This window comes from Bombina bombina, chromosome 7, assembly GCF_027579735.1.
Source record: "Bombina bombina isolate aBomBom1 chromosome 7, aBomBom1.pri, whole genome shotgun sequence".
Classification (NCBI taxonomy): domain Eukaryota; kingdom Metazoa; phylum Chordata; class Amphibia; order Anura; family Bombinatoridae; genus Bombina; species Bombina bombina.
Window position 1 is genome coordinate 207,974,635 of NC_069505.1, and position 10,732 is coordinate 207,985,366.

The following is a 10,732-nucleotide window of genomic DNA, read 5'->3' on the forward strand; positions in this document are numbered from 1 at the left end:
AGCGCACGTGCCCCCCTGTCAGATTGCTGAGCAAAAAGAAAAAATGTCAGATGAGAAAAAAAAATAAACTGTCAGATGCTGAGAAAAATAAAATAAAAAAAATTATGCTGAATAAAATTATGCTGAATAAAATATAATTTTTTCAATGGCCCCCTATTGGAAAAATTATATTTTATTTTTTTAACCCCCAAAAATAACATTCTGCTTGTTTTCTTTTAAAAAGTAAAAAAAAAATGTGTGTGTCTGTTTCTTTAATACGAAACCGCACGTGCGATAGGCATGATATAGGGCTCTGTCAGTGATGCCTACGTCAGTCTGCAGGATTTGGGCCAGCCTCAAGCAATTCTAATTGATAGCTTGATCGCACACACTGAACTGTGCGAGTGGGGAGGGACAAATTCCAGCCTGTGCTCTGATAGGCTGCACCGATGACATCACCGGTCGGTGACCGGCTCCTCCCCCGATCAATCAACAACAACAGGGCCAGGCGTTCTAGAACGATTCAACAGACAAGTTCAGCCTGGCTGTGCCCGCCCCTCTCGCTCTCAGCCTCTCTGATAGGCTGCACGGTCTGCAATGAAGACGACAGATACGTCATCACCGGCTCCTCCCCGCATCAACGGCGCGAAAAATTCAGTGTTGAGTTTGCTGTTGAGCGGAGAGGAGTGAAGTAGTAGTCTGCAGCAGAACTGTACTTAACTGAACGATTAATATCTTTCTTGACTTTAAAGTCTTTATATCTATATCGATTCGATCGATACTACCAAAAAATTACTTGTCTGTCTGACCTGTTGAACAGTCAACTGTCTTGAATTACAGACTCAGTTGAACTTAGTTACACAGCAGCACTATTGTGTAATATACTAATATATTTTGAGGCTCTAGAGAGCCTAGATAGGGAGAGTTTTTAGTTAGTGGAGCAGCTTTCACTGACTTCACTTGGGCAGAATTTTTTTTTAAAAAAAAAATAGCTCCAGCCTCCCCTCCTGCTAGATGGTGTGGAGTCTGTGGACCTTTATAATTCTCATAATTTTTGGGGCCCTGTCCCCTGAACAGTTAGATAGTCAGTCAATCTGTGTCAGTGTAGTAGAAAAAGACCTTTATTTTTTTAATTAGCAGCAGGCAGCAGCCAGATACTTAAATAGATTAGATCAATCATTTGATTATAGGACTAGGGGAGTGCTACTTAAAAACAACTTGCCTTTATTCTTATCTTTTAAGTATTTAGCAGATAATTAATTATATTGCAAGTTTTGCATTAGTAGATTGCAAGTTTTGAGAAAAAATTTAAAAGTTTTTTTTTTCTTTTTTTTCAACAAAAGCAGTTAATTGATTGCTGCTGCTATATTAACTGTATAATTTATTATAAAATATAAATTATTATAATTATACTAGTTAAAACACTATTTTATTTGAGAATTATTAGCAGTTTGCAGAGAGTCTCAGAGTTTTTAAAACAAATAAACAATTATATATTTTATAACAGCTTCACAGCTACTTACCTACAAGTTATAAAAGTAGTCACGGCTGCTATCTGCTGTAATTATACTAGTTAAAACTTAAAACACTATTTTAGTTTAAAATTATTAGCAGTTTGCAGAAAGTCTCAGAGTTTTTAAAACAATTATATATTTTATAACAGCTTCACAGCTACTTACCTACAGTCCTAAAAGTTATATATTTTAGAACAACCAAAAATCTACTTGCCTACTAGTTTTAGACTGTAGTTCACCTTGCCCGTTGACGGCTGTCACGGCTGCTGCCTGCTGTAATTATACTACTTAAAGTTAAAACACTATTTTAGTTTAGAATTATTAGCAGATTGCTGAGAGTCTCAGAGTTTATAAAACAATTATATATTTTATAACAGCTTCACAGCTACTTACATACAGTCCTACAAGTTATATATTTTCGAACAACCAAAAATCTACTTGCCTACTAGTTTTAGACTGTAGTTCACCTTGCCCGTTGTACTTTAAATCCAGGAATATATATGTTTTCATAAATGTACATTCAACATTCTTATTATTTTGCAGCTTTAATTAATCATTTGGTTAATATATATATGTTATTATATAATTTAACTGAGCAGGTAGTGTAGGCTCCTCCATTTGTGCACTGTCGCACGTGAACATGGCTGTACTGAAGAGTATGCATTCATAGATTTAAGATGTCTGTGTCCACTATGAGGAACACAGTGAGCAATGCATGGTGAGGATATGGAAGACCACAGGCACAGTTCTTGTTAAGGCCAGAAGTGTCAGGGCAAGTAAAATATCAGAGAGGGCCAGAGGCAAAGGCAAAGGATGGTGAGAACGGTCAAAAACAGCCCACAGACCACCTCCAAAGACCTGTACTACTGGGAATATTGTTGAGGGTCTCATGGATTCCACTCAATATCAGCAGATACTTGAGAATAATGTTGAGGAATCAGTCACAAACTTCAGCTGAAGTTACCCCCAGGCCGGGGCTGGATATTTCAAGAAGACGATGACCAAAAACACTGCTGGTTCAAATGGGCGGGGCCATTTGAGGGGCGTGACTTTCACAAAGGGGTGTGGCTTTTTAAATGGGTGTGGCTTGTTAAATGGGCGTGTTTTTAAAAAGGGCGTGTTTTTTCAAAGGGGTGTGTCTTTCTAATAGGGGGAGGGTCTTGTGCACCCCCATCCTAAAAATTCACCAGCCGCCACTGCTGGGAACCTGTTTAATGTATCCAAGAGTACAGCATGGGATACTCTAAATGAATTTACAAATGCACTTCTTAAAATAAATGCAAACGAAAAAGTCATTTCATGGCCAACTTTGCAAGAGGCAAACAAAACAATTGAGTTTTACAATCATAAATATTAATTTCCTGGTGTTATCGGTAGCATTGACGGCAAGCACATGTCTATAAAGTCGCCAGAAGAAGAAAGTAAATCTTATTTTAATAGAAATAAGTTTTACTCCATTGTCCTACAAGGAGTGTGCAACCACAAACTTATGTTTCTGGACTGCTATGTTGGAGAAGCAGGATCTGTTCATGATGCTACTGTGTACCACCGGTCAGATTTGTACCCAAGAGTATTAAGAAGTATTGGTTTTCTTGAAGGTAGCCACTTACTTGGAGATGCTGCATATCCAATCAGCGGCAATCTTTTGACACCATACAGAGATTGCGGAAGCATTAGTGTGGAAACATACTTTAACACGAAGCTGAGCAAATGTCGTAGCAGCATAGAGCGAGCTTTTGGTCTTCTTTTTGGATGGTTTTGTCGTTTAAAGCATTTGGATATGTCCCATCAAGATTTGATGGTGCGACAGATCATGGCTGGATGTGTGTTGCATAACATCTGTATCCTTTATGATGATAATACAAATGTTCAGTTCGAAATCATCCCTGGAATAGAGGAACAGGAACCTGGTCCAGAACTTGATAATGAAACAGTCAAGAATCTAGGTCAGAAAAAGAGACATAAAATTGCCAATGCTATATTTTCACACAGACGTCAAAACAGGTGTTCAGCAGAGTAAGAGTACCTACAAACCTTCTACTGTTAAAAATATTATTATTGTTAATTAGGGAAGCACCCTAAACAATAATTTAAGACAGAGTACATGTAACAATATTGTTATTTCAAATCTTACATTTTTTTCAGTATTAATAATAAATAGCAGGAATCGAATCAGTCTTATTTTCCATCACCCCACTCTAAAGTCCTGATGATGCCGACTATTTATTATTACTACTGAGCCAGTTATTTCACGGCTTTTCACATTATATTTTATTTTATATTTGTACTCGTACAATTGTGTTCTTTATCCGTAGGGTAGTGTAAATATTCCAAAAGGACAAGTAAGACTGCATTTCAATAATACAGATTTAATATTTGATTTGCATAACATTGATCTATTGATTGTAATATTTCAATGCTATTACAAATATTGGCATTCTAATTTGTATATGGTTTGTGTTATGTTATATATTAATACATTTTTTGAAGGATAAGACTAGAATCTTTTATTGGTGATTATTGAGTCAATTGTAATTTTGAAAATAAAAAACTAATATCTAGAAACATTTAAAGGGACAGTCAAATGCTGAAAAAAATTAAGAATATAAATAGGACATGTAATTTTAAAAAAACTTTGAAATTTAATTTTCTCCACAAATCTAACTTTATTCTCTTTGTATTTTTAGTTGAAAGCTAAACCTAGGATGCTCATATGCTAATTTCTAAGACCTATAAGGCCGTCTGGAATCTGTAATGCATTAGGACAGTTTTTCACCACTAGAGGGCGTTAGTTCATGTGCCATAGATAACATTGAGCACATGCACGTGAAGTTACCTCGGAGTCAGCACTGATTAGCTAAAATGCAATTTTTTATAAATAACTGATAAAAGGGGGCATTCAACATAAGCTTAGATACAAGTTAATTACAGATGTAAAAAGTGTATTACTATAACTTTGTTGGTTATGCACAAATGGGCAATGGGTAATAAAGGGTTAATCTATATTTTTAATTTTTTTTTTTTACTTTGTCCCTTGAAGTGTAATTATATTTACTGTGTCTAAATTAGAAAATAAAAATATTATATACATTGTGTTATAATTATAACAATGTAACCATCGTTATGGATAATTAATTATGATTAGAATTAAAAAATAAATTAATCTTTTATAAATAAATACACAGAAAATCCAATTTTATAAGAAATCAGTAACTTTTTAATGAACAACAATTTTTTTTCTTTGTTTATATAACTTATTTAAATAACTGTGGGAAATAAAGGCATCTCTGATTAAATAACAAACTGTATATTTACACTATTTATCAATTAATTTTTCTAATAAAGAAAATAATTCCTTTCTTTCCTCTTTCTTTTCCTCCCTTCTGACTCTCAAATCTTCCCGGAATTCAGAAAGTACATCAGTTATTACTTCCATACTTCTTTTATTTCTTTGTTTTGGGGTTGAAAGAGGAGTTATTGAATCATGAGGTGAGTTAGTTGGAGTTGTTATCATACTGTTTTTGGTCGATGATGTTGAAGCGGAAACTTTATTCATTTCGCTGCTTCTGCAGGTTGTGACCGGTGCTATTTCCGGCATTTTGCCAATTGCCTCCTCCATGGCATCACAAATATTCTCAATAACGTGAATTATTTCTGGACTTCTTATTGTGGTCCTTTACAGATTTGTAAGTTTTCTTCAAGCCCCTCCATTTGCTTTCCACTTGCTCAACACGGACCAGAAAGGAATCCTCCCTCAGCCTCGCTACTATGAGTCTCCAAACCTTAATGAAATAAAAAAGATTTATTATTTTAATAATGTTGTATACTTAGGCATTGTAGGCACAAATTGTATCTTAAAAATGTAATATTTCATTATTTTATTATGTATATAATATACCTTGATTTTGGTCAGGTTTGGAGAATCAAATTTCTCTTTGAATTCCACATATAAAGAGATTAATTCTAAAACCTTATTTCTAGGCCACTGAATTTTTTTTTCATTTAGTGTTGCTGAAACAGAACGGATAAAGGGTTAATTATATAGATTATATCGATTAATCTGATACATATGTTACAGAATGTTATAGAGGCATTAATTAAATAGATAGTATAGTTAAATACATGTTTTATTAAAGTATGGCATGTAATAAAACAAAGTCAGAATGTAATAATATCCTCAATTTGGCTTTGTTCTATTGATATTATCATTTGAAAGCTAAATATAGGCGTTTAAAAAACAAATTTGTTATACCTTGAAGAGTTGTTCTGAAATCATTTTTTTTTCTCAAATAAAGGCAATTAGTTTAAGTGTTTCATTGCTGTGAAGTGAACTATTAGTCTGCACCGATTGGCTAAAATGCAAGTCTGAGAAAAAACAGTTTTAACGTTGCAGTCAGCACAAACTTAGATTCAAGGTAATTAAAGATGTAAAACTTTTTATTATTATAGCCATGATGGTTAAGAATAACTGGGTATTTGTTAATAAAGGAATTCTCTTTTTTTCAAACAACAATAATTCTATTGCATATTGTCCCTTTAAAAGCCTGGATGGATGAGAATGATATCAGTGGGATGGCTAGACTCCCATATTTTACAAACTAATAAAGCAAATCAAATAAGAAGAGAACTATCATGTACAGGCAGCCCTTACAAGATAGGGGTCTTCTTATTTGATTAACACAACATAATATACAGTACATGCTGTACACACTGTGTGCAGCCATCTATTTATGTTACTTACCATCTTGTCCTTCATCAACATTATCGATAATTGCAGGGAACAAATGCTCCACTTCTGGCGATCTTTCCAATTCATAGATGTTGGCATCTGGAGGTAAACATATGACCATAAACTACGATTTTAATATTTAATAATAAAAAAAATTATAGTCTGTAATATTAAAATATATGAATTATATACGTGGCTGAAGTTGGATTCTTATTTGGCCATCTTCTTATTTGCTGAAGTTGCCTTCTTATTCAGTCATCTTCTTATTGGGCAACAGATTAAAATCATCCCAAAAAATATTTTTAAACAAGAAATCTCAAATTATTTATATTTTAATTAAAAAATTAATCTTGCCAAAAATGTAAAAAATGACCTTATAAATACATGTGATATTGCAATAAACAGATGCTAAATATTTGGTACAACTTTTTTAATATTTATAATCAGTAACATATATTGAAAGGGTTCCAATCCGTTGGCCCTCTAATTTCGATAATAATATATACAGGGTGTAAGCCAGTTCATAAAATAGTTTTAGTCAATTTTTAAGACTGACAGAACGATTTAATCTGCAAAATAACTTGTGTCAATATTGCTACATATTTTTTTCATTATTATATATAAAAAGTAAATGATATTTTAAAAGGAGTAAATTAAGATTTAAAAACTATTTTTGTATGGATATTTACAGGGCATGAATCACATTTTCTCCGATTTGACCAAAGCTTTTTATACAAACAACTAAATGATGAAAACCTGTAAAATCACACAATTTACCTTTTCCAAATAAGTAACTGTTTTTTTTTTTAAAGGGTGTCTCTGCCATAGAAATCTATGGGCTAGTCTGAAAAAACTTGGATATTATAAAGGGGCTCAAGCACTCCACAAAGAACCCATTGTGCAAAAGGATTTTAACACCTTTAATATAACAGTTACTTATTAAGGAAAAGGTAAAATATATGAAGTGTTGCAAGGTTGACACCTGTTTGTTTGCTATAAAAAAGCTTTGAGCCATTCCAAAATCATGTGGATTGTATGAAGGGGCTCACGCACTGCATTTATTCACACATAAATTAATGTACCAAATTATTTTAACCATTTTAATATAATAGTACATTATTAAAAACATAACCAATATTGTGCCATTCTTTCCATCTGTTAATTACAATATTAAATGTATGTTTATGAAATGTAATTTTTTTTATTGTTTTTGAAAAGCCTATTAATTTATTAAAAAAAAAAAATTGGAGAAAATTATATATATTTTTTAATATTTGTATGATTATAATCAAGTGTCAATTAATAAGCTGTCTGAATAAGAAGCCAACTTCAGCAAATAAGAAGCTGGCAGAATAACAACCTATTTTCAGCCTTGTAATTATTTTTAATTAACCACTTAACGACCAAGAACGTAAAGGGTAACCCCGACAAAAACTGTCATTTAATGACCGAGGACGTACCCTGTATGTCCTCTGTTGTTTCAAGCGGTGGTAGCAACATTCACAATTTAGCATTTAAAAAATTATGGGAAGGATGGAGAGGGAGGGTTAATAAAAGATGTGCAAAGGATCTGGGAGGTGGTAGGGTATTGAGGGTGGGGAGCGGCCACACTACCGGAAAATTGTTTTTTTATTTAAAAAAAATATATTATTTTTGTGCAAACTGGGTACTAGCAGACAGCTGCAAGTACCCAAGATGGTGGAAAATAGGTAGAGGGAGGAGTGTAAGAGAGCTGTATGAGGGGGATCAGGGAGTTTGGGGGCTAAATGGGGATCCTGGGACTGCAGTCCTGGGACTGCAGAATTTATATACATAAAATTACTTATATTTTATTACTGGCAGACTTTCAGTATGTACTTAAGACGGTGGTGACAATTGTGAGGTGGGGGAAGGAAGAGAGCTGTTTGAGGGGGGGGCAAGGAGGGATCAGGGGGTGTGATGTGTCAGGTGGGAGGCTGATCTCTACACTAAATCAAAAATTAACCCTACAAGCTGCCTAATTAACTGCTGGTCATAAAACAAATGTGGTGCGCAGTGGCATTTAGCGGCCTTCAAATTACCAAAAAGCAATGACAAAACTATATATGTCTGCTATTTCTGAACAAAGGGGATCACATAGAAGCCATTTCAACCATTTGTGCCATAATTGTACACTTTGTTTGTATTTAGTTTCAGTGAGAAAGCTAAAGTTTGTGAAACATTTATTGAAAAGTATATATTTTTTTAATTTATTTTATTAAATATTGGCGGTTTAATGGTGGCATGAAATAGACCAAAATGTGCCTAGATCAATTGTTTGTGTTGTCAACAAAAAAAAATATATACATGTCAAGGGTTATTCAGGGAATTATGAACGATATCAGGGTTACAATGACTATTGCTAAAACATTTTTAAAATATGGTTTGGAAAGAGCAAAGTGATACTTGCACTTATTGCCCTATGACAAAAAAAAAGCAAAGAACATGTAAACATTGGCTTTTGGAGCTAGGGTCAAATTTTTGAAAATAATTAGAATGTGTGTTTTTTGGTGGTTGTAGATGCGTAATATATTTTGGCGGTCAATTTTTTTGTTTTAAATTTTTGTTTCATAATTAAAAAAATAAATAATAGGAAATCATAAGATATGAGCAAATTAATGTTATCTTTATAAAGTCCATTTAATGGCGAGAAAAACTGTATTTAATATGTGTGGGTACAGTAAATGACAGATAAACACAAACACAGCAGAATTGTGAAAATAGCACCGGTCCTTAAAGGGATAGTCTAGTCAAAATTAAACTTTAATGATTCAGAAAGAAAAGATATTTATAGGGAGATGTGGTGTAACTTTCATATAATATCCTTAAGCTGAGAGATAATTCACCTACTACATATTGAGCATTATCGTTTATCATCTACAAGATATGAGGTTAGTAACTGGACTATAAAGCTGACATTTGTGCAGCTTCTCTCTGCTTTGTTCTGTCCAAAGTGGTAGCTCAGTAACAAATGTGAGTGCACCAGAAATTGCTAGGTCTAGAGGGTGCTGCTGGGCATTTCCATTGTACACCTAAAAAAAAAGAGGCTAGATAAAGGTAGCACAACTGGAGTCTATTTGACATGGAGAAAACAGTAAGTATGCACCATTCACATGATATATCTGTGTATCCCTGTGTGCCACATGGTGTAATAACTACCCTGTAGCTTAAAGGGACATGAAACCCATATTTTTTCTCTCATGATTTAGAAAGAGCATGCAATTTTAAACACTTTTCTAATTTACTTCTATTATCTAATTTACTTTCTTCTCGTGATATCCTTTGCAGAAAAGCATATCTAGATAGGCTCAGTAGCTTGTGATTGGTGGCTGCACATAGATGCCTCATGTGATTGGCTCACCCATGTGAATTGCTATTTCTTCAACATAGTATATCTAAAGAATGAAGCAAATTAGATAATAGAAGTAAATTGGAATGTTGTTTAAAATTATATTATCTACCTCAATCATGATAGAAAATGTTTGGGTTTAGTGTCCCTTTAATGCCACCCACCTCAACCTGAGAAACCCCACTGTCTGCCTTTTCCTGACAACCAGGAGGCCCCTTTTCCTAATACACCACTACACTTAGGGCTAGATTTATCAACCCTGAGGCGTACAGGGGCGCCTCAGCTCGCCTGTGGCGGGGCGCAATTACCCGCAGGTAATTAACATTGCACACGAGCGCAATTTTGCGCTCGCGTGCAATCCCGCCCCCTGCCCGCGCACAGCCAATCACGCGCGGGCAGGAGCTGTCAATCTCCTCGGTCGGACTCGACCGAGGAGATTGAATTTCGTCAGAATAGATGTGGCGAAGATGTTAGGGAAGCAGCGCTGCTTGATAAATCGCGGCGAGCAAGTTCTTGTGAGTCTATTATCCTAAAAGTGTACCCTCTCTGCCCTTCCAACAGCATCACTGACCACACACCAAATATTCCAGCAGCCCCTCTGTGCTACTCTTGTCTAGTGACACTGCTGTGCTGTCTCCATATTAAGTGCCCCTATCACCTCTTTACTCAGTCTCAAGGAGAACGTATTTTCCCTGTTACCTAGAATGCCCCTATAAAGCATTTTCCCTGTAATCCAGAATGTCCCCTGCCACTCTTCTGACTGTCATCCTTTTGACCCTGTTACTCGTTGTGTCTCCTGTCATGCCTTTACCCCTGTCATTCATTATAGCCCAGGCCACCCTTCTGCCTGTCATCCTTTTTACCCTGTCACTCAGTGTGTCTCCTGTCATGCCCCATGCCACCCCTCTCCCCTGTCACTCATTATGCCCCCTGCAACCCCTCTGCCCCGTCACTCATGCCCCTGCCACCCCTCTGCCTTTTATTATGCCCAAGTTACTCATTATGCCCCCTCACACCCCTCTGTCCCTGTCACTCATTATACCCCCACCATCCCTCTGCTGCTGTCACCCAGAATGACCCCTGCAGCCTCTCTAATGCTCAATACGTCATATGTAGCCAAAAACAAAATGAGAGCAATAGGTA